General features: G+C 40.7%; 1 long non-coding RNA gene across 1 annotated transcript; it reads right to left on the reverse strand.

Annotated features, from left to right (window-relative positions):
* Positions 1-461: 461 nt before the first annotated feature.
* On the reverse strand, positions 462-19077 carry LOC145504537 (uncharacterized). Its single transcript, XR_014052286.1, has 4 exons — positions 19041-19077; positions 2382-2502; positions 1961-2088; positions 462-667 (listed from the first exon to the last, which is right to left on the reverse strand). It is a non-coding gene; the product is annotated as an uncharacterized LOC145504537 (long non-coding RNA).
* Positions 19078-25630: the final 6553 nt, after the last annotated feature.

A 25630-nucleotide genomic window follows, 5' to 3' on the forward strand; every position in this document is an offset into this window, starting at 1 on the left:
GCCCACAGTAGTAGATATAATGGTCATCTGTGTAAATTCACCTATTCCAGTCCATTTTAGTTTGCTGATTCCTAAAATGTCGACGTTCACTCTTGCCATCTCCTGTTTGACCACTTCCAATTTGCCTTGATTGATGGACCTAACATTCCAGGTTCCTATGCAATATTGCTCTTCACAGCATCATTCCTTACTTCTATCACCAGTCACATCCAGAACTGGGTGTTGTTTTTGCTTTGGCTCCATCTCTTCATTCTTTCTGTAGTTATTTCTCCACTGATCTCCAGTAGCATATTGGGCACATACCGACCTGGAGAGTTCATCTTTCGGTGTCCTATCTTTTTGCCTTTTCATAGTGTTCTTGGGGTTCTCAAGGCAAGAATACTGAAGTGGTTTGCCTTTATAGAGTAGAAATTTCTCCCTCCTCCTTGCTCTACAATACAGAAGTCTGCTTTAACAAAAAGTGAAAACAATAGGAATTATTTTATTATTAAGGATGATCTCAATAATCAAACGATTATCACAGTTTTCCCTAGGTACTCTCGTTTACCACCTCCATTAGCTCATCTTCTTTCAAGGCATTTGGGACATCAGGTTCACTGTCTCAGAGGCAGACTTATTCATTACATTATCAACATCAAATCTTTGCACTTTAGATGTCTCTTCTGGTCTGAGTGAGAAGAAAAGAGAGAAAAGACACCTTTCTGAGAGAAAAGGCACCTTTCTGAGAGAAAAGACACCTTTTCTGTTTGGGCTATTGGCCCCATTTTCAACTTTTAATAAAGCCATTCTGGGCTTCCCTGGTGGCTCAGATGGTAAAGAATCTGCCTGAAATGCAGGAGACCTGGGTTCAGTCCCTGGGATGGGAAGATCCCCTGGAGAAGGGAATGGCTACCACTCCAGGATTCTTGCCTGGAGAAGTCTATGGGCAGAGGAGCCTGGCAGGCTATAGTCCATGGGGTCGCAAAGAGTCTGACAGGGCTGAGCGACTAACATAGCAACACAAAGCCATTCTAAATTTGCAAGCACATTTCCTACCAAAATAGCTTAAAGTTTTTAGCTCTAGGACCTCTGGGCTTCCTCTGCCTCTGCTCTCTTATATCTGTTCTTTGCATCTCTTATCAATAATGTTCCCTTTCCTGCCTCTGTCTCCTATCGCTGCCCAGGGCATTCTGATAGGCTCTACCTCTACACTTGGGATTTTCTGACTTAGATCCTTGTAGCTTTCCTGTTATCCAATTATATATTCATCCTGAATTCTTCCATCCTTTAACCTGAACATGACATTTTCCCTCTTTATCCTCACTTCAATCAATGAAAAGTTTAAAATCTTTCCAAGTCTGCCTTTATCCACCTCATTTGAAGGACCCCTCTTCTCTCTGGCTTAGTGGTTTAATACCCTAGCTATCTACGTACTACTCATATACATCATATGTTGACCACAATTGCACATTAAAAAAAAAAAAAAACCACAAACTAAACCCCAATATTTGTAACTTAAGAAGATACTGATACCATCTTGTTGAAATGGAATGATAATCAATTTTCCAGAAAGCAGTTTGGCTGAAATCAGTGCTCTTGTTAATCAGCTTTTCGAGTTTGCCTAAAATTCAACTCATTTAAAAAAAAGGAAAAAAACCTCTTTATAGCTCTTTATGAATTTCATTTTACAAAAATGTATCTGCCACATATAGTAGTTTTTGAGGTAATTTTAACCAATTTCTCCCCCAAAAGTATTTCCAACTTAATTTCATATTTTTGATGAGTATGCATCATATTTGCATAATTTTATGAATGGTAGAATTATTTTGAATCCTTGAGTAGCTTTTTATACTGATTTTATTTTTAGATATCAGGAAGATTTTTAGCCAGATATTCTAAAGATCTTATTTTTCAAAGTTTCTTCTTACAATAAATATTTACTAAATCTATATAAAACTTAATTTACATAATTGTTTGTTACCAATAAGCAGCTGGGAAAGAACTCACTCCTCTCCATTTTACTATCATTTGGGGAAAGAGTATAATTTTCTCCAGGTGTTCCTTCTCAGCCCAGTTCATGTTCTCAGGTGTCCAGTTTGCCATGTGTTGCTTGGAAAATAGAAAAATAGAAAAAAAGAAAAATAGAGGTTCATTTCTGCCAGCCCATTTGTGGGATTTTGGTCAGGTGGACATAGACTAAATGCATAAGTCATTGAGGGCTTTGCAAAGCCTTGAGACCTGTTGAATCAAGTTGAGATAAAAAAGGAAAAAAAGATCTTTTCTAGAAAGAATATTTTTGGATGGATTTCTAAAGCAGGTGTACAAATTCTCAAGGCTAAACTGTCCTCCAAGTACATTTTAATGGGGTTATTTGTGTCCAACTTGACATTTGTTTTACTTACAGCTCTCTTTCATTGTGTTGCTCCTTCCATTGAGTCTCAGTTTCCCCTACAGCATTTTTCAGATTTAGCAGGTCCCCTGGGGCTGTGCACAGATGAGTCAGCTTTCCACAGTCTCTTATTTCTGTGTACAGGAAATCAAATATGGGGACTCATGAGGAACTTTCAGTATGAGTACATATGCTGACCATGGAAATTAACCTTCTTTCATCAGAACAGTGTTGAATTAATATACTTGAAGATATAGCTAAAGAAATGGGCACCATGGTTAACAGAGAGATAAAGGGATGAAAAATATGACCAAGAGATAGTAGGAATAACTCAGACAGTTCAAAATCTGTCCAACAAAATGCCCAGAAGAAAAGAATTGTGCAGATGCAATAATCAGGAAGAAATTTCCAGACTTGAATATGTATGACTACAGATTGCAGAAGAATTCAAAAACAAAAGTGACTATGTTAAACATCTTAACTTCCAAACATTGTAGGGAATTGCACAATGTTAAGAAAAAAGTCTCTTAAGACACGTCTATGTGTGGCTGAGTCGCTTCTCTGTTCACCTGAAGCTATCATAACATGCTTAACCAGCTGTCGTTTGTCCTGTGCTGGGTGTGTCTGATTCTCTGTGACCCCATGGACTGTAGCTCGCCAGGCTCCTCCATCCATGGGATTTCCCAGGCAAGAAGACTGGAGTGGATTGCCATTTCCTTCTCCTGAGGATCTTACTGACCCAGGAATCAAACTCTTGTCTGCTGCTTTAGCACTGAACCACGTGGGAAGCCTGGGTATTGATCACATTAACCTACTGACAACAAAGGGGGTTTCCCAGGGGGCACAGTGGTAAAGTATCTGCCTGCTGATGCAGGAGACACAGGCACAAGTGTCACGGGTTCCATCCCTGGGTGGGGACGGGCCCCTGGAGTAGGTAATGGCAACCCGCTCCGGCATTCTTGCCTGGAGAATCCCATGGATAGGGGAGCCTGGCGGGCTACAGTTCATGGGGTCACAAAGAGTCAGACACGACTGAGTGACTGAGTATACACTGACAACAAAAAGTACCTGACGACAATATAAGAATGCCTTCAAACTGCTGATTACCTACGGGTGGGGGAGGGCTGGCTGGGAGGCTGGGATTAACAGACGTAAACTATTATATTAATATATAGAATGGGTAAACAAGAAGGCCTTACTGTACAGATCAGAGAACTATATTCAATATCCTGTAATAAAGCAAAGTGAAAAAGGATATGAAAAGAATATAAAAAGGAATGGCTATCCACTCCAGTATTCCTGCCTGGAGAATTCTATGGACTGGGAGCTTGGCAGGCTACAGTCCAAGGGATTTCAAAGAGTCAGACACGGCTGAGCAACTAACATATAACTAATATATATATACATATATATATATATTTGTTATATATGTCTGTATATGTTTATATATGTTTATATACATATAACTAACATATATGGTTATATATATATATAAAAAAAACTGAATTACTCTGCTAAACACTAGAAACTAAGACAACATTGTAAATCAACATAAATATAAATTCTAAAAAAATTTTAAATGCTGATTATCTCATCTAATATAGAAAATTATCCACATGTATAGTAAAAATTCTAGAAAACTAGGGATGAAAGAGAAATTCTTAACTTGACTAAACTATAGTGAGCAAACATTATTATTTAGTGGAGAATTTTCAGAGAATACATTTCCTTTGAGATATGGTATTCTTAGATGACTGCTATTACTAATAGTCCTGGTGATTCCAGATGAAAAGAAAAATAGGACTTACAGAATTAGAAAGGAAGGGGTAAATTGTCATTACTCACAGACAGGCTGATTGTCTGAAGAAAATGCACAAAAGTAACAGACAAAATTTTGTATTTAGCCTGTTTATAATGCAAGATCATTGGATAAAATATCACAGAAAATATTAAAAATAAAATTCCATTCACGAGAGAGACAAAACAATGAAATATCAAAGAATTAAGAGTTCATAAACTTTTGATGTGGAAAATAAAACTATATTAAAGGACATAGAGAAAGATCCAAAAAATGCAGAAATCTTTCATCCTCTTGAATGTGGCATGATGAAATATTATAAGGATTCTGATTCTAACTTAATTTAGAATTCAGCTAAATGCCAATGAAAATTCCAGCTGCATTTTAAAAGAATTCTCTATAATATATTTGGAAATTTATGTGAATGAAGTTTCCAAAATAGCTAAGCCAGCTTTCAAAAACAGCAAAGAAAAGAAATTTACCTTACAAGATATCTTGCAAGTGTATGTTTTCCTAATCCGCCTGATGGGGAAAGAAACCGCCCAGTGTGAATTTTGCTCACTGTTCTCCCAGACTCTTTCTGGGTGTATCTTCCCCATCTCAGATATTTTTCCCCCATGCCTGTGTTTACCAGTAGCCAGTTGAATAGTCAAGAGGAACCTGGTAAGATTGGTGGAATTCTCTTTTCCATGTCCCTTCTCTCCAGTACTCTATCTTGTGAATTCTAGCTACCTTATCCCTCTGATTTGTGACTGTTTCTTTTACTCACAGAGTCTGCCAAACTCTACCTGAGTTGTTTTTTTTTTTTTTCCCTTGCACTGCACCCTGAAAACTCTGAAGTCAGTAAGCTAGACTGATTTCTCACTTCATTTTCTTCCCCATTTATCAGGGAGCACTATTCTACATTACCTGCTGTCTACTGACTCGAAAATTATTGCTTTTTTTCTTTGTTTGTTTTTCAGAAAGGAAGGTAAATCTAGTAAATGTTACTTCATCTGGGTTAGAAATGGCAGCCCTAGTGTAGTATTATTAATGAAAGAAAGAATTGACTCTAAGAAAAATAAGTTCATTAAATAAAAATTTAAAAAGCAATTCATGAAGAAATAAAAAAAATGATATCAAGTAATTGCTGTCACAGACTTTAATTCCACAATGAAATAAATTTAAAAATTATCAACAAAGATACAGCCTCACAGAAGCACCTAAAATGGTGATATATGACCCAGACAATTGGGATTAGAGTTAGATGCTTAAGGAAAAAAGAATTAATATTAAGAAAGTATAAAGAATTTGTATAAATTGGTATTTAAACTATATAGAAAAATAGGCACAGGATTTAACAGGCATTTCATAAGAGAAGAAACGTGAATAACTAATAGATGTGAAAATATGCTCAGTTTCACATTAACTAGGAAAATGAAAATTTGAGCAACCGTGATTCTGTGGTGTATCTGGTACATTTGACACCTGGAGTACATAACATTTTACACCACCTGCTGTATACAACAAAGTTATTTCTAGTGACAACCATGAGCTGAAGCTTTGTGTGATGTTAAAGGCACTACATGTTTCAAAATAGATGTAGATGCTGATTCACTGTCTCTGATGGATTTTTTTTAGTTTCCTGTTGAGCTTCTTTTGGAGAAGGAAATGGCAACCCACTCCAGTATTCTTGCCTGGAAAATCCCATGGACAGAAGAACCTGGTGGGCTGCAGTCCATGGGGTTGCAAAGAGTTGGTCACAACTGAGTGACTAAAGCATTTGAGCTTCTTTAGGTCAATGTCTCTTTGCATTGATTCTCCACTTCAAATCTTTTTCCAAATTCAGAGTAATTATTAATATAAATGAATACCATCATTACTTTTTTCTGCCATGTTTTCTTCTGGATAAAGTGGATAGGTGCAACTATTTAATCTACACTTTTACGTCGGACACGACTGAGCGACTGAACTGAACTGAACTGAATAGTTTGACCTTTGATCCTTTGAAAATTGTCTGATATAATGATATTTATTGTACATGACTGTCCAATAAATTAACTTTAATATAACCTAATTTTCTTAATTCATATTTTTGTTTTAAAACAATTAAGAATTAAGATGAATACATTTCAATCCTAGAGATATTGCTCAAATTCAGTAAGATATTTCATGTGTGAGCTAAGATTTGCACTTGCCAGGAAAAATATTAGACCTCACAGTTTATACTGCTTCATTGTTTTAAATATTAAACACAAACAAATAATCCAAATGGACACATAGAATAACAACACTGAAATTACTCAAGTTCTCTTTCTTTGTTTTCTCAGTCATTGTGCTATCCCAGTTTACTTCAAATCTGATGTTTAAACATGAGACTATGTAGTGCCACAGGGGTTGGAGATACGGTTTGTGCAGAAGCCAGAACAAACATTCAGGCCATTATAAACTCACTCTTAAAATGAAGGTGAGTAGTTGAATGCATGTGTATTCAGAACTGACTGTATAACTCAGAGTTCTTCAATTTAACTTCCATGTAAAATGTATTTATTAAAAGACAAGGAATAAAAATGTTCAAATTTGAAGCTTACAGAATATATTATTTAATTTCAACAATAACTGTCACAGGATAGGTTTCCTCACCTGGAGAAGTAGGGTGGATTTTGGAAACTCACTGGAAATGATCGAAACCCAATGCCTTGAAAGTCTGTGGATACCAGGAGTTGCGTAAAAAGGGAAATTCCATAGGCAAAAGAGACACGCATGGCTTGGTCGTAGGGCAGAGATATCAGCAAGCAGCCACAGCCGTGGCTCAGATGAGAGAATGAATGAGACAGCTGGGGCAGAGATGGCTGTAAAGTAATTAGTGCGTCTGAAAAGCCATTTAGACATCTAGTTACGTGACATCTCCAGATGGGGAGAGCATCATGTTGACTTTAAAGGACACATATTTAAAATGGATTTAGAAAGGAAATTCTTTTAAATGTAAGAAGGTATAATTAACCCAAGCACCCTGGCTAAGACAAGATATTGTTGAAGAAAAGGACTTAGAGAAACTCAAAGAAGATTAGGCCTATGGCTGAAAAAGCAGGGCAGCCCCATCTCCATGGGAGTAGCGCTCTGTGAATAGATTTCAGCTCGTGGGGCAACCAAGCATTGTGGAGGCAACACCCAAGGCAGGTGTGTGCTCTTTCAGATGATGACTTAATGAAAGGACCCATACGTGAGTACACATAGGAAATGGCTATTTCTTTTTCATCTATTGACTACTCTGTGGGTTTACTCTACCACTTTCATGTCGTCATGGTGCTTATCATCGCCTGATCTGTGACTTTTCTCTCCTTATTTATGTAACCAATAGGGCAGGGTTTAGGGCGGTATTTTGCCAGTTTTGTTTACTTTTACATCCCCAACATCTGATTAAAGATTGCTTGGCATTTGTTGAGTGAATACACGAACATGTATTGTACCGACTGGCGATTTCCCACAGCTTAGCTGAGGTGGAGGCTGACCTGCTAGTTATGAAATCCTTGCCAATCTAATTCTATCAATAAATTTGTGGTGTGGATTCAGCCCATTTCCTTACAAATTCAGGTGAGAATTGCATAGAGGGGGTTTGGGGGACTGAGCCAGCTTCTCTATGCTGCTCATTTTTCTTTTTGGAGATCTTTCTCCAGAATAAAAACTTGGTTTAATGTCAAGAAATGTTTATTTTTCTTTTAGGGCTTTTGACGTGTAAGTGCCCTTGGAAGATAGATTCTGTGAAAAGACAAATCATTAGTTGGTTATAGGGACAACAATTAGATCCAAACTAAAATCTCATTTCATTTATTGGTCTATAAATTCATTGCAATAACAGAGAGTTTGTTCTAAAAATATATATATTGTTAAAGAGATGGAAATACCTCCATCAAATATAATTCACTCCTACTTTCTATCCTTACCCTCAAATAACAGCAATGATGTCTAGGGCTGGAAATACTATTTTTGTTCCTGTGGTTACTCCAGTCATGTTTTGTGATGAGACCAGGTCACTCTAGATAAAACATGAAAGGCTCTTCCAAAAATTGTAGTAGGCATGTTTAATAGAAATCTAAAACCTGAGAGTTATTTCTATTTTGCATGTCAGATGTGGGTACTTTGTTTATTTGTTGTTGCTGTTGTTTTTCCCTTCTCTGTATTCCTGATAAAATTGTCTCAAATCAGGATGCAAAGAGGCAAAATAAACCATTACAAGTTTAAGAAGTGGTGGAGAGATGAGTCTTATTCCCTGGACTGGGCAAGGCATGCAGCATGGTGCATGAAATGGTAACGCAATATTTAGAATCAGCAAGGCATAAACCCACGTCTCAGCTCAGCCCACTCAACAGTGGTGACCTCAGGGAAGTCACAAAGGCCCTCAGCATTTCAGTTTTTTCATTTGTTAATTTAACATTTTGCTGCAGTTGCCCTGTAAGGTCATCTCTGTCCCCAGGGAAGGGAATGTTGTCTTGCATATAAGCCCTATTTTCCTGGAGGGAAATTGGATGCTAATTTAAAGGTAGTAAGAATCAGAGGAGAATTAGATGTGAAGACCCAACTCCTTGGAAAAGGCCCTGATGCTGGGAAAGATTGAAGCCAGGAGAAGGGGACAACAGAAGATGAGATGATTGGATGGCATCACCGACTCAATGGATGTGAGTTTGAGCAAACTCTGGGAAACAGTGAAGGACAGGGAAGCCTGGCATGCTGCAGTCCATGGTATCGCAAAGAGTGAGACACGACTGAGTGACTGAACAACAAAGAATCAGAGCAAAGAGGTAAGCTTTGGAGTCCTAAGACCTGGATTAAAATTCTGATTCTGCTTCTTTCTGACTGGGTCATCTATATCCCTAAATTGGGGGTAACAATATTACCAAAGTCATATAGAGTTGCCAGGACCAACTGAAATCCAATGCACTGTCAGGATTAAAAGTCCTTAGCACAGGGCTTGACATAATGAAAAGGCTTAACAGATAGATGAGGCCCATTAAGGAGATGGGAAGCTATGTCTGCACTGGCCCGCAGAGAAGAATGAACATGCTATGACTGTTGCTTCCAGGTCAGTGACTGGCTTTGCTGGCCGAGTTCAGGGTATCCACCTGACATGTCAAGGCAGAGAAGGTATCCTTCAGAGAGTCTCCTTTGAGACTCCTGGCCAGGAATTGTCCAGAGCTCATAAGAAGGAATTTTAAAGTGTTGAAATTTCAGTTCAATCTTTAAATAATTTCTCAGCATGTAAGAAAGTGTTCTGGGAAGAAAAAGTAGTAGGGGAAGAGAGGTCAAGGTGAAGAGGAGGAAACAGAAAACGCATCTTGGAAATCACATTGAATAAACAAGGAGGAGATTCAGAGGAGTAAATTTCTATCAAAAACCATTTGAGAAACATGATGTGAATTGGCCGTGTCTTGTTTTGTTTCTTGTTCAATCGAAAAGTTGATCAGATCACTGCTTCTGTCTAATCAAAAACAAGATGTACACCTGAGAAAAATGAACAGCCTGCTGGTGAGTGAAATGTTTTAAAATAGGGGTTTGATTTTGATTAGTTTGTCTCACAGTGCTTCAGAGTGAGCGTATGCCTTCTCCCTACAATGGCCAAGGCTCCTCTTGGCTACCCGGGCATGATTAATATTTGAGGTCACAGTGTGGCCTGCAGAATTCTAACCCAGTTTCACATTAGCATTTTTAAGACTTGCAGGCGGTTGAATACTCATGTGCACGCAGGGGTTAGATATGCACATGAGTGCTGCAGGAATGAAGGGAATGCCACGTGGAAGGATTGATGTTTGTAACCTCAAAGTCAAGGGAATTCAAAGCTAAGCCCCAAAGAGTCGTGGTGAGTCACCAGGCTTGCACAGGATTAAGATACATGAGATAGCCCCTCACCCAGGAATACAGAGTAGCATTTTCAGCCTAGGGAAAAAAAAAAAAATGCTGAGACAAGACGTTCCCAGCTGATTCTCTTCAAACATCCCAACAAATAGATGTGATGTTTTCACCCAAGTAGAGACTTGCTCTGGCAGGAGCATGTAGCCAGACATGAGAAGTTGCCTACAGAGACTATTTTGCAGCCTCATAATTCAGGATATCGGCAAAAGTGGACAGCAGTGTTTTCCTTCTCTTTCCTAGGCATGCTTTCTTTTTTAAACAAAGCCTCTATTAATCAGAACTTCAGATCACATATGGCGATCAATTGAGGCTGTTTTGGCATTTACAGTAATTGATCTGCTACAAGTTCTTCACAAGTGGATTGCGCTGTACACACACATGTACTTTTCAAAGAATTCAAAAGCCATTAGGATGTTCTCAACTCCTATTTGATAGTCTGAGGGCCATTGACTGGATGTGTTCATCAGAAACTAGCTGGGCCAGCAACAGGGGGTATTTTGATTAGAAAGGAGAGAGGGCTGTGAATTCAGGAAACGGTGGATGAAGAAGGCAGAGCTAACTTCACCATCATAATCACGAAAACTGCCACAGGGTGCCAGGTATTTCATGTACAGTAAATGGTATTTTTGTACCATTTAATGGTCATGAAACCAAGTAAAGTTTTTAATATTCCTCACTCTGGGTTTGAGAAACTGAGTCTAAAAGTTATGCACTTTACTCAGGATGGCATAATAGGGGCCAGAATTGTGATCTGAATCCAAATCTAAGTCTCAAACCTATGTGCTCCCACCCTCACCCCCAAAGCCATTTTGCCTCACATCTAAATAGTGGGATATCCATTTTCCAGGAGATTTTAGGATAGGCCTGCCTGGAGACTGGGCCCACCCCTACAAACATAGATATGTTTGATCATATCGAGCTCTGAGTTTGTAAGTCTCCCTTTTTAGATAATGATATGGCTTCGTTTGTTGGAAGAAAGATGTCCAGACAAAAGCTGGCAGGTGCTGTTTGAAGATAAAGGGCAGAGAGATGGAGAGACTGGGAAGATGGGGAGCTGATACGGCAGGGACACCTCTAAATGAGGAAGTGTGTTTGAGCAGTAAGAAGAGCGCAAGGTACCCAACGGTTCAGATGAACTCAGATCCAAGGAAAGCAGTGAGAGCCCATGCAGAAACATGACCACGTGCAATGTGGGACATGCAAGGATCTTGATCTTATACCATCATTGGTTTTTCCAGTATTGAATGACGAACCACTCTGACCACCTTTCCTGGATAGTTTAGAATGGGTTCCCAGCTAAAAGTTCTTATCTTCCTCACTTGGAATTAATCTTTATGATAGAGCTCGAATGTTAAGAGTTCTAGTTCTAATCTTAGCTTTGTTAATTAATAATTCATTTAAATGAAGATCAGAAAGTAAAAGTAATCACCCTATGCTATAACTTAGGATATGAAAAACTTTTTCAGACTCAAAGCATCTGATGTTAGAGCCTAAGATTTAACCGCTATATTATGATAGGAGCTACCTAAGACCAATTTTCTACAGGGGTTAGGTCAAATCTCTCCTTTTGCCTTTGGCTTCTCTAGCTTTTAAAGAAAATTAATTTAAAAAGAAAAAAAATGAAACTTAAAATGGACCTTTGGCTTAAATATATAATTTTAAACTATAAAACTTCTATAGAAAACACATGAGAAAATCTGTGTGACCTTGGGTTAAACAAAGATTCCTTAGATATGGTACGAAAAGCATAATCTATGAAAGAAAACATTGATAAGTTGGACCTTATAAAAATGAAAACTTCTGTTCTTCAATAAACAGTGTTAAAAGAATGAAAAGATAAGCCACAGGATAGGAAAAAATACTTTCAAATCACAAAGGCTTCAAATCCAGAATACATAAGAACCTTCCAATTCAATAATGAGAAAACAAACTACCCAGCAAAAAATGGGTAAAAGATTGAAAAAAAAAGACGCATTACCATAAATCTACACAGATGGCAAACAAGCAAATAAAATACTTAACATTATTAGGAAAAGGCAGATTAAAACCACAACTGAGATAATTGCTATAGAGCTACAGAATAATTGAAACATAAAACGAGGTGAAGACTGACAATTCCAAGTGCTAGTGAGGACGCAGAACAACCAGAACTCAAGTGCATTGCTGTCAGGAATGCAAAATGATACAGCTATTGTGGAATAGTTTTGAAACTTTTTGTAAAAGTAAATGTACACATATCATATGATCCAGCAATCCCTTTCTTAGGTGTGATCTAAGATAAATGAAAACTTAACACAAAACCTGTATGTGGAAGTTTAGGTTTATTCATGGTCACTTCAAACTTGAAATAAGCCAAACGTGAAACTGGGAAATATATACTCTGATATGTCTATACTACAGACTATCATTCATCATGAAAAGGGGCAGACTGCTGAGACACATAGCAACATGGATGAATCTCAAGTGCATTGTGTTATGAGGAAGAAGTCACAATGGAAAAGCTACATGCTGTGTAATTCTAATTACTTGACATTCTGGAAAAGATACGCTTATAAGGACAGAAAACAGATCAGTGGTTGGTGTGTCTAGGGTGGGAAAGGGGTTAACTACAAAAAGGCATGGGGAAACATTTCGGTTTTATGGAAATATTCACTATCTTGATTGTGGTAGTGGTTACACGTCGTCAAACTAGAATACTGTAGCAAAATTATACCTCAATCAGAGAAGGGAAAAAAATGAGAAAGATCAGTAGCAGCAGCATAAAACCAAATAGGGCTCTGAAGCAAAATGACACCATCACTGCAAGGGAGATTTAGAGATGATCCAGGTGGTGGCTGAGCCAGCATTCCCACCACGCATGAGGCAGGCTCCTCATTCTCACCAGGATTTTCTTTTGTCTCTCCCCCAGAGTCTTAATATATTTAGGTTGTCGATAAAGGGAATTTGGGAGAAAATGCAGACAGAAGCCAACAACTATTTCAAGGCATTAGCACATCACTACTTGCATTAATGTCTGGTCATGGAGGGGAGAGCTACAGCTTCCCTGACATTTGCTTTATAGATAGAACTGAGGCTTCTAGAACCTGCATTGGCAACAGGGAGAAATAAATGTCCACAGGCCTAGCCTAAAAGATTCCCAATAACTTAAAGCCACGGCCTCTAAATGATCCATCTTCCATGCTAAGCAAATGCCATTTCTTGTTCTTCCATAGCTTTGGACTTTTCTGTTTAAAGGACATTTGATATTCCTTCATTCCCAGTTACATGTGAGGAGGGGACTGAGGAAGGCGATAAATTTCAGTGTTGCTGATGGGTGAGGTGACCAAGATGAAGAGACAGTTTGCAGCCGCTGGAAAGGGTGCAGACTCACAGGAAACAAACGGTTAAAAAGGCTGGTTAAGGAAAAACGTGTGTGGGGGCTTTGGAGCTAGAAAAGAAAGTGGTCCCAGATCTGTGATAACATGGACTGAGGACCATGGGTTTGTTCTAGTTCTCTGGGGTAAAATTCCTGAGTATTCCTGCCCAGTAGGCCACTGGGTATCCTTAGGGGAAAAATCGGATTTCACAGAGGCACCTAAAGTTAGCTGAAAGTTGGGTCCCTGCACTCAGAAAGCTGAGTTCGGGTCCTGGCCTGCCTACTCCCACACTGTGTAACCGCTCTGAGCCCTGGCTTCACTGTTTGGTGGAGACACTGTAGTATGTACATTGTGGTGCTGTTGGGGGATAGAATTTATGAATATTAAGATCCTAGTGCAGTACCAGGCACACAGCCAGGCTCAACAGCTTTTTAAAATATTGTTAAGGCCTAATGCAAAAAAGCAAAATGGCTGTCTGAGGAGGCCTTGCAAATAGCTGTGAAAAGAAGAGAAGTGAAAAGCAAAGGAGAAAAGGAAAGATATACCCATTTGAATGCAGAGTTCCAAGAATAGCAAGGAGAGATAAGAAACCCTTCCTCAACTATCAATGCAAAGAAATAGAGGAAAACAATAGAATGGGAAAGACTAGAGATCTCTTCAAGAAAATTAGAGATACCAAGGGAACATTTTATGCAAAGATGGGCTCAATAAAGGACAGAAATGGTATGGACCTAACAGAAGCAGAAAATATTAAGAAGAGGTGGCAAGAATACACAGAAGAACTGTACAAAAAAGATCTTCATGACCCAGATAATCACAATGGTGTGATCACTCACCTAGAGCCAGAAATCCTGGAATGTGAAGTCAAGTCGGCCTTAGGAAGCATTACTAGGAACAAAGCTAGTGGAGGTGATGGAATTCCAGTTGAGCTATTTGAAATCCTAAAAGATGATGCTGTGAAAGTGCTGCACTCGATATGCCAGCAAATTTGGAAAACTCAGCAGTGGCCACAGGACTGGAAAAGGTCAGTTTTCCTTCCAATTCCAAAGAAAGGCAATGCCAAAGAATGCTCAAACTACCACACAGTTGCACTCATCTCACACGCTAGTAAAGTAATGCTTAAAATTCTCCAAGCCAGGCTTCAGCAATATGTGAACCGTGAACTTCCAGATGTTCAAGCTGGTTTTAGAAAAGGCAGAGGAACCAGAGATCAGATTGCCAACGTCCGCTGGATCATCAAAAAAGCAAGAGAGTTCCAGAAAAACATCTATTTCTGCTTTATTGACTAGGCCAAAGCCTTTGACTGTGTGGATCACAATAAACTGTGGAAAATTCTGAAAAGATGGGAATACCAGACCACCTGATCTGCCTCTTGAGAAATCTGTATGCAGGTCAGGAAGCAACAGTTAGAACCAGACATGGAACAACAGACTGGTTCCAAATAGGAAAAGGAGTCAAGGCTGTATATTGTCACCCTGCTTATTTAACTTCTATGCAGAGTACATCATGAGAAACGCTGGGCTGGAAGAAACACAAGCTGGAATCAAGATTGCCAGAAGAAATATCAATAACCTCAGATATGCGGATGACACCATCCTTATGGCAGAAAGTGAAGAAGAACTAAAGAGCCTCTTGATGAAAATGAAAGAGGAGAGTGAAAAAGTTGGCTTAAAGCTCACCGTTCAGAAAACTAAGATCATGGCATCCAGTCCCATCACTTCATGGGAAATAGATGGGGAAACAGTGGAAACAGTGTCAGATTTTATTTTTTTGGACTCCAAAATCACTGCAGATGGTGACTGCAGCCATGAAATTAAAAGACGCTTGCTCCTTGGAAGGAAAGTTATGACCAACCTAGATAGCATATTTAAAAGAGACATTACTTTGCCAACAAAGTTCCATCTAGTCAAGGCTATGGTTTTTCCAGTGGTCATGTATGGATGTGAGAGTTGGAGTATAAAGGAAGCTGAGTGCCAAAGAACTGATGCTTTTGAACTGTTGTGTTGGAGAAGACTCTTGGGAGTTCTTGGACAGCAAGGAGATCCAACCAGTCCATCCTAAAGGAGATCAGTCCTGGGTGTTCATTGGAAGGACTGATGTTGAAGCTGAAACTCCAATACTTTGGCCACCTCATGCGAAGAGCTGACTCATTGGAAAAGACCCTGATGCTGGGAAAGATTGAGGGCAGGAGAAGAAGGGACAACAGAGGATGAGATGGTTGGACAGCATCACCCACTCAGTGAACATGGGTTTGTGTGTATTCTGGGAGTTGGTGATGGACAGGGAGGCCTGGAGTCCTGTGGTTCATGGGGTAGCAAAGAGTCGGACACTACTGAGTCACTGAACTGAACTGAACTGAATTTTATCTTGACTGTGTCTATCCCACGCATGAAATGTGAGGCTGCAAAATTATCCACCTAACTATCCAGATCATGTTCACAGCAACCTGTTTGTACATGTGTGCTAAGTCGCTTCAGTTGTGTCTGACTCTTTGTGACCCCATGGACTGCAGCCTGCCAGGCTCCTCTGTCCAGGGAGTGATGGGATTCTCCAGGCAACAATACTGGAATGGGTTGCCATGCCCTTCTCCAGGGGGTCTTCTCAACCCAGGGATCCAACCTGCGTCTCGTGTGTCTCCTGCTTTGTCAGGCAGATTCTTTACCACTAGTGCCACCTGGGAAGCCCCAGCAACCTGTTTAACTTACTCCCAAACCTCCTTTCGGAGAAGGCAATGGCACCCCACTCCACTACTGTTGCCTGGAAAATCCCATGGATGGAGGAGCCTGGTAGGCTACAGTCCATGGGGTGGCTAAGAGTCAGACACGACTGAGCAACTTCACTTTCACTTTTCCCTTTCATGCACTGGAGAAGGAAATGGCAACCCACTGCAGTATTCTTGCCTGGAGAATCCCAAGGATGGCGGAGCCTGGTGGGCAGCCGTCTATGGGGTCACACAGAGTCGGACACGACTGAAGCAACTTAGCAGCAGCAGCAGCAGCAGCAGCATGTTTGGGATCTAACCTATCTGTGTGCACATTTGGGAAACACAATGTCTGCACTGCCAAAGTACAGGCTCTCCTCTGGTTTGATGTTTTAGGATCTGGACAATGAAAGGAGATGTGGAAAGCTCTAGCCCCACAAACCTGATTGTCCTAAGAAACTTTTTGAAATGCAAAGTTCACTAGTTCCTTGAAGTCCTCTGACAGGTCAGGGTGACTAGGGTACAGTGAGCTGCCCACTGAGATTCTCTGAGACTTCAAGGAGCAGGAAGTTTAGATGAAAGTTTAAGAAGTAAGACTGAAGTGTCCATTTCCCACGCTCTGTGCCCAGGTACCCTAGGGTACCTGAGTAAACTCACAGAGATGCCATAGTACTATATTTCTAGGCAAATACAATGATGCTCAACATCTATCCGAGACTGTAACATGATAGCTTGAGGTACTCTGCAGTACCAACATTTTTCATTCATTTAGTTCACAATTAGTAGCTAAGTACTTAATAAATAGGTTTCTTTTGACCTATGGGTACTGTGAAAAAAGACTTACTAATACTCCAAGGGTGCCATGAATGGTAAAAGTTTGTGAACCTCTGCCACAGAGTATCTTAAAGATGATGCTATATACATTGATTGAGGGTTGTGCCTGGCCCCATGCCTAGGAAGCTAACATGAGTAATCTAGAGAACCATGACATCTTAGAGGTGGAAGAAATCTTTCAAATCATCTCGGTCAACACCCTCCTTTTACAAGTAGTCACTCTGAGACCTTGGGGTGACTTGCTCAATCCTATTTTTCTTGTATGTAGGTCACAGGGGATGGAGTCAGGAAGAGGAGATATGTGTGTGAAGGGGGCGATGGTGGAGAGCTCTGATCCCCAGGGAAGGAACAAGAAGAGGCCACGGTGACCCATGAAAAGCAAACCCCAGCTTCCCTCCCCCACCTCTGAGTGGGTAGGTAATAGATCAAAGGGAGCTAGAGGGCACCCTCAGGGTGCGTAGCACAGACACTCACAGGTGTTGAGCAAGGTGACAGCAGCCTTGTGGCATGATGTGGGGACGATGCGTTGTGTTCCAGCGTCTGGCTCCGAGAGCCTCTTGCCTTGTTCGTTCCTCAAGGGTAGACTGGGACATCCATATCGCAAGACATCATCTCTATCTAAATTAAATCTCCCCCAGCCTCAAAAAGGCAGGGCCAGGATCTGCCAGGGGAGTAGTTTGGGCTCTGTGTTCTTGCATGCTTAGCATTAAGTCAGCTGGCCTGAGTTGCATCCCTGAGCAGAAGTGTGGGGATCTCTATTTGAAAAAGGGAATTTGGCGTGGGGAGGGATGCAGTGTCTAGTGAGAAAGGCAAAGGCTTCAGAGCCCTGGGGCAGGTTGTGGAGGTCAGGTGTGCAGGCGCTGCAATTTACCTAAATGTTAGAAGATGGGCTACCCGTCAGATAATGCAAACTCAATTATATCTGAAGGGATTCCAGAGGTCAACTGAGCTCGGCTGGTTATCTGTTTGCAAGATACAAAGCAACATCCTGATAAATTGCTAATGAAAGGGAGCGATGTAGCACTCTGCCGGGCCACCCAGAGTACACGGAAGAGAAGCAGTTAGGGAAGATGAGGGCTTAAAGGAGGCAGCCTGGTGTGGCGGAAATCACGCCGGATTAGGACTTGGGCCTTCTTGCCGTTAGTCCTGTCCAGTGGCTAATTAGCTGTGTGACCTCTGGTAACATTTTGCTTTTCTAGATGTCAGGTCCCCATTCACCCATGCACAGGGCTGCTCAGAGGCCAGGGTGACATAATAAACGCAACCATTTATCAAATGCTTCTTAAGTGCCAAGAGCTGTTTTAAGCCCACACATGCTTTATCTTGTTTAACCCTCACGGCCCTGAACTGAGGTGGAGACTAACAGGACCTGTAATCAAAGGTGGGTTTTCCCAGGTGGTGCTAGTGGTAAAGAACACGCCTGCCAATGTAGGAGAAGAAAGAGGCACAGGTTCGATCCTTGGTTTGGGAAGATCCCCTAGAGAAAGGCATGGCAACCCACTCCAGTATTCTTGCCTGGAGAATCCCATGGACAGAGGAGCCTGGCAGGCTACAGTCCATGGGGTCACACAGAGTCAGGCACGACTGAAGTGACTTAGTTGCACGACATGTGATCAAAGGTATAGACAAGAAGACTGAGGTCCAGTTGGTGAAGCCTGTGTGTTCATCTCTGTGGGTGGATTCAAAGTATGGCCTTCTATCCACCACGCAGGGCTGGGAGCTTTAAGTGTTCATACGATTCTGATTTAGCAGAGCTGGGACAGGTTTAATAAGTCCTGGGTTGATATGGTTGGTTCATGAACTTGAGTTTGCAGAATACTTCTCTGAACCCCAGTGGTCCTTTCCACACCAGAGATGATTAGGTGATACACATGTATGGGGGGAGATGCTGATGGGAGGGCACCTCAGGGATCAGAGAGAGACAGATGCAAGCTGTGAGAAGAACATCCAGGAATATGTGGGCTCCCAAGTCCAGGACACAGCCCCAAACTGACACTTCTGGCACCCGCAGAAGTATAAACTGGCAGCTTGTTGGTTGGGCAATTCTGCTCAGGAAGGGAAGGAGGAGGCTGTGTTGGGTGAAGATTGGGTCCTTACCTTTATGATATGCCAGATTCCCATGAGACCTGGTACCACTTCACCATTATGCCATCACACATGCACACAGTATTCTAGAATTTTCTCTTGCTCTATCTTATTTAATTCTTTCACAGAAACTTTATAAAATGCATATGGTTTTCCTTTTTTTGTGTGTATAAGAAAACTGAAGCTCATAGACATCACATGCCCAACCACAAAGTTCTCAAAACTAGTAAGTGGTGGGTATGGACTGGAAGCCTGGTCTCCTTTCATTAAATCAAGTGCTCTTTTTGGTACCCAAGGCTGTGTACCAGTAACCCAGAAGGTACTCAATACCTTCCTAGGCACAGTGGGACAACAGAAGGAAGGAAAACAGCATCTTTGACCTTGAATACATTATAATTTTATTGGATGACAAAGAGGAGTGGTGTCGCTGAACCCTAAAGAGACCAAAGACCGAGCTCAGCCCAAACTTTGTACAGCGGGCCTATGTCTGTGATTCAGAAACTACACACAAGTTAGGGCTTAGAGTCAGACACAAGGTAGGGACTAAAGAGCAACAATCATATCCAAAGGCAACACTTCCTTAGGCCAGCTGTGATTTGACCCTTCTCTGCCTGGGATCCTTCCATGGTCTGCCCGCCTGCTCCTAGGATAAAGTCCAGAACTCACCTCTCTCTGCAGCCTCATCTCTGGCCATACTTCCCTTCCCTCTGCTCTTGAATCCCTGGAATATTTATGCCCTGCCAAACACCCACCATTGCCATCTTTCTCTCAATGGAAAGCTCTTACCCATTTTCTTAGGTCTAAATTTAACCATCTTTCCTTGGAGAGTCCTTTTTTGCCTCCTTACCCTATTGGACACTCACATAGCATCTTGAGCTTTCCTTTGAAGCTCATTGCAAATCTATTTGATATTTGTCTTCCCTACTATAAGCTCCATGGGTCAGATATTGTGCCTATTACTCACCACTAAATCTCCAGTACCAGTGATGGCACATAGTAGGGATTTAAATAACTGTTGCACAAATTAATGAACTGATAAGTCTATGGACAGGCAGATAGCTTAAAGATCGAGTGAGTGATAGGAACTATGAGATCTGTATTTCATGGTTGCAAGCCAGTATATTTGGCTTATTTCAGTTCAGTGGCTATTTGGGCAAAGGCAAGGAAGACTCTTGAGAGTCCCTTGGACTGCAAGGAGATCCAACCAGTCACTCCTACAGGAAATCAGTCCTGAATATTCATTGGAAGAATTGATGCTGAAGCTGAAACTCCAATACTTTGGCCATGTGAGCTGACTCATTAGAAAAGACCCTGATCTGGGAAAGATTAAAGGTGGGAGGAGAAGGGGACAACAGAGTATGAGATGGTTGGATGGCATCACCAATGCAATGGACACTAGTTTGAGTAAGCTCCGGGAGTTGGTGATGGACAGGGCAGCCTGGTGTGCTGCAGTCCACAGGGTTGCAAAGAGTCAGACACAACTGAGCGACTGAACTGAACGGAAGGAACAAAAAGATAAATAAGATTTAGCTCCTTACAGTCATGCCAATAAAAGGGAGAGGTTAAAAAAAAGACAGGAAGATACATGGCTTCCTTTTGGAAAATTGGCGTATTTCATTCTCCCATAGGTTGCAGCCCAGAACCATGTCCCCACAGTTAAAGGTTCTTTCCCAACAGCCTGCCCTGTGTCCCTTCAGGATATAAGAGAAAATGAAGATAAGGCCCTAAGAGAAGGTATTTAGAGGGTGGCAAAGCCTCCAAAGCCCTAGGTAATTCCCATGATATCTGGCACCTAAAAATCTTGGACCAGCAGCCTCTACACCACCTGGGAACTTGTTGGAGGTACAAATTCTCAGACCTGCCGAATCAAGCAGATGGGGCCCGACTAGTGGTGCTTAAGCTGGTCAGTATAGGCTCTGGAGAGCATATTGTGCATCTCTTCCCAATTTCAAGGTAGCTTGAAATTGACTATCGTGGGGATGTTTACACCACAGAAATGGGCAGTTGCAAATCACATCTTTTCCTCCAAAAGGAGCAGGTTGTTAAACATTTACAAGGATGCCATTGATCCAGAAATCTGTGTTTTAATAAACCCTCGGAAGGATTCGGAGTCCTTCTCGGTTCTCCTCCCCAGTGCTAAAGGTATCCAAAATTCAGGTTTGTGCCCATTTTATGAACCTGAGCATGGATGGCAGCAAGGATTGTTTGTCCCTGGTTGTGATAAGAGTATCAGCAAGGGAACAACTGTTCTTCCTCCAGGGATCTCACGCCTCCCACCTTCTGTAGAGAGTGGAGACAGAGGGTGACAAGTGACTCTAGAATTGCTATTTTGGTCCCCACACACAGCATTGTTGAAAAGAGGCCTGAGTTGCAAACAAAGATTTCAGAGCTGTGAATCTTGACAAGCTAAAAACAGCCCTGTTCTGACTACAGAGCAAATTGAGGTGTTTTTTTTTTTTTTGACAGAGTTCAGAATCACTCTGGACAGCAGGGAGTCTCTGATAAAGTTAAATCCAGACTTCCACCTGTATCAGCACAGTATGTAGTATTAATACACGCCTGCATATGGTCCCTCAGGTTACAGTCACACAAACTTAAGGAGTAAGGAGAACAGAAGTGAACAAAGTTGCTCTGAGCAGTAATATCTCTGCTACTATAGGAGGTGGAGGTGGGAGTGGAAAGGGGTCTATTTTTTTTTAAAGAAATAATGCTTTACTTGTTTAATCAGATGTGTTATCCACTGAGCCAGGTATTATCAGCTAATGAACTAGGTAGTTCTCCTAATGAGTCCAGGAGATCACCTGCTGAAAACATTTCTAAGACATTCATTTCTCAGCTCTATGCCATCTTCAGGGGATTTAACCTGGGCTCTGGCTCCACCCCCAAGCAAAGCTTACAGGTTTTGTGGCCAATGTAGAGCAGAAATGAAAAACTTACCCCATGCAGGACAAAGGACAAGGAATTTGGTTGACTGCTTGTAAAAAACTTCTTATTCACTTGCTGCCATAAAGAATAGTTTGTTACAGAAAGTAGAAAAGGAGGTCAGTTTCATTAATCTTGTGATCTCATAATACCTGGTACTTAGTTGATTCTTGATGAAGATTTGTTCAATAAATGAATAGGAAAGGTGGATGAATGAATGAGTGAATTGGCAAAAGTTTTAAAAGTATGAACTTACAGATCTTACTCTGACAAAATCTTTGGCTTCCACCATCCTCCTTGATATGCCTAAAATATCCCCATATCTCATAGGAAGTTGGGAGAACAGGAACTACACTGAGCACATATCCTATGCCAAATATTATGGGATTCACATAAAATTGGCTCATTTAATTATTCCAATAACCTTGTGAAATAAGGATTATTGACCCATTTTACAAAGGAATAAATGGGTTAAGTAATGTGTGGGAGACCACATAGTTCAGTAATGGAGACCTGGTATCTGAAGTAGTCTAGCTTCACGTACTCTCTGCTTTTGCAAATTGCTTTTTGGCTTTTGACAATTTTAATTGTAGCAAAAAAAAAAAAAAAACCTAAAAGATATAGATGTGTATGTGTGTATGTGACAAAACAAAACTTGAATACTTTGTTAGGAATTAAAAAAAAAAGTCACTGATACCTAAGTGACAAAGAGGAGGTGTTGCTATGGCTTTGCTCACAAAGGGCACCAATTTCCAAATTCGTGAATACCTGCTGATAGGCGGAAGATCCAACCCACACTCAGCTTTCCTCTTTGTCTAATACTGACTACGAGCAATTTTTCTAGTTACCTGAAATGACTGCAAATCCCGCTATAAGTACTGTTACTAGTGGCTAACATTTATTGAGTACTTACTTGTGTCAACTCTGCTTCAACTTTCTTTTGATTGTGTTTTCATTGTGTATCTTTTACCATCCTTTCACTTTTAGCCTATCTTTGTTGTTGTATGAATGTGTGTTTCTTGTATTGAAGCATGCTTCATTTTCAACATTGTGTTAATGTTTGCTGTACACACACACACAAGTTATCATCTTTCCTAGTCTTCTCTAATCTGTGAAAGTTCCTGAGTATTTTCTTGTCTTTTATGGTCTTGACATTGTGTCTTAGAGTTTTTGATCGAATAGCAGGCATTATGGATAAAATACAGTAGTGTTAGTTGCTCAGTTGTGTCTGACTCTTTGTGACCCCATGGACTTTATCCCACCAGGCTCCTCTGCCCATGGAATTCTCCAAGCAAGAATACTGGAGTGGATAGCTATTTCCTTCTCCAGGGAAACTTCCCCATCCAGGGACTGAACTCAGATTTCCTGCGTTGTAGGCAGATTCTTCACCATCTGAGCCACAAATATACAGTAGAATCTGGAGTCAATAACATTTACTTAGGAACAAGATGTCCTCTTTTTCTATCCGGCTTCTGGCTTGTGGGGTTGAGTCAATCTAGTTTGCATTTAGGCTAATTCAGGGCTTGGTTGTTAATTTCATTAGATTCAGTTTATTAGCGTCTTCAAATGATTGAAGGGCAGGATTCGAAACATCCTTACAGTATGGCTTGATGTCTGAATTCCTGGAGGGTTTGTCTCAGTTATTCTGCTCACTAGGCTTCAGAAGTTTCCACTACTGTGCATTTCAAGAAGACTTTTGCAGCTCTCTTGCCCTTACCCCTGATATTCTGCATGAGCAGTTAATGAAAGTCAACGGAAATGAGCTAGTGAGTGGGTTCACAATCTTTATTTCTAGAGATCCGATGGATTCTAAACCATCATTTCTATCCAATTTTGATCTTTACAAGTTCATTAAGATTTTATCTGCTTTCTTCTTACACATGTCTGTGGTGGCTTCCTTCTTCCCTACTATTCTGTAGTGATGAAAACCATCATGGGTCTCTTCTCTCCTAGGAGGGCTGCATTATTTTGTGAATCTTACTTTCCTGGGTTTGTGTGTTCATCTTTGGCTCTTTAACTGGCTTGAAATTTATGATCTGTAGGTCATCCAGCTTGTTGTTCTTCTCAAGGTGATGTCAGCATTTTCTTATGATTTTTTACTTTTCATATAGAAGTGGAAGTCAACTTTTGTTTTTCAAAGCTTCATTTTTTTTAAGCCATAGAATTACCTAGAATATTTTGACTGGTTCATTGGATGTTTATACTTTTTGGCTGTGTATGCCTCAACACTTCCATCCATGAATCTAACTCCTACTTTACATCCCATTAACAAAAATCTATGATTTTTCTGGCTTTTGTAAGAAGTCAACCCACACTGAAATTTCAGTTGTTGTTCAGTCATTAAGTCCTGTCTGACTCTTTGCAATCCCATGGACTGCAGCATACCAGGTTTCCCTGTCCTTCACTATCTCCTGGAGTTTGATCAAACTCATGTCCATTGAGTCGGTGATGCCATCCAACCATCTCATCCTCTGTCGTCCCCTTCTCTTCCTGCCCTCAATCTTTCCCAGCATCAGGGTCTTTTCCAATGAGTTGGCTGTTTGCATCAGTGGCACCTGATTAGTATTTTAAGTGGTCATTGGGAAGAGACTCACCTTATAGGACTTTGCCTCTCTCCTGTCTCTCCTTCTCCGTTCTCCTTTTTGCTTCTCGGTTCTTAACCTCGTCCCTCCTCATCTCACTGTTGTGGTGTCCTTATTTTCTTTCTCTGTTATGTTGCGCAATCAATCTTAGCTCCAATTCCTAGCTCAAACACCAGCATCCTAAGATAGTTAATAAAATTATATATAGTCCACATACCATGATATATCCTCTTAAAGGAAGTAGTCGAGTTTATAATTTCATAATCTTCTTTTATTATAAAAGAAACAGATTTCTATATGGCATAAGAGATTGGATTATATGACTCTTAAGACTTTTTCAACTCTGAGGGCCATAGAGAGACATAAAGACATAGTGAGAAAGAGAGAGTTGAGAAGAAAACCAATATTTTCTGTATGTCTGCTATATATTCCATGAAAAAATAATTATAGTAACATTCCTGAATATTTATGAAATGTTTCTTATCGTCTAGGCACTCTTCTTAGTATTTGCATGAATTACATTTTAATCCTACCTATGAGATAGATTCTGTTAAAAATCCCATTTTGTAGATGAGGAAACTGAGGATTGGAAAGGTTAGATCAGCTGCTCAAAATCATCAGGCTGGGAGTTAGTAGGTTGTGGAGAAAACACTGAAGTCTGGATAGTCTGACTCAAGAACTTAAGCACTTAATCACTGCACAAAATGCCAAGCACGTTTCGTATGCTCTTCCACAATTATTACTATGCTATAAGGTAGGTGTTTTTGCTGCCTCATTTTACAACTGAAAATGCTCAGCAATTGGAAAACTTATTTGCCCTTGGTCATACATCTAGTTAGCGGCAGGGAGCCTGGATGAGACCAATTTTGTGTTAGTCCCGAGGTTCTGCTCTTCTCCCGGGCACTCTAGCTAGGTGGTGCTTACGTAACAAGTGGTGACAATGCCTAGCCAGGAGGGAAAGCAGTTTACCCAGAAATTGTGCCACAGAGTGCGAAGAGCAGAGATGCTGAGCTAGAACCCCCATGGGGGCCTCCCAATCCCTGCAATTATAATTCCCCTCAAAGTGGCAGCATCCATCCCTCATCTCAGAGCTGTCTG

Source organism: Giraffa tippelskirchi, chromosome 5, assembly GCF_054371585.1.
Source record: "Giraffa tippelskirchi isolate mGirTip1 chromosome 5, T2T-mGirTip1v1.2.pri, whole genome shotgun sequence".
Classification (NCBI taxonomy): Eukaryota; Metazoa; Chordata; class Mammalia; order Artiodactyla; family Giraffidae; genus Giraffa; species Giraffa tippelskirchi.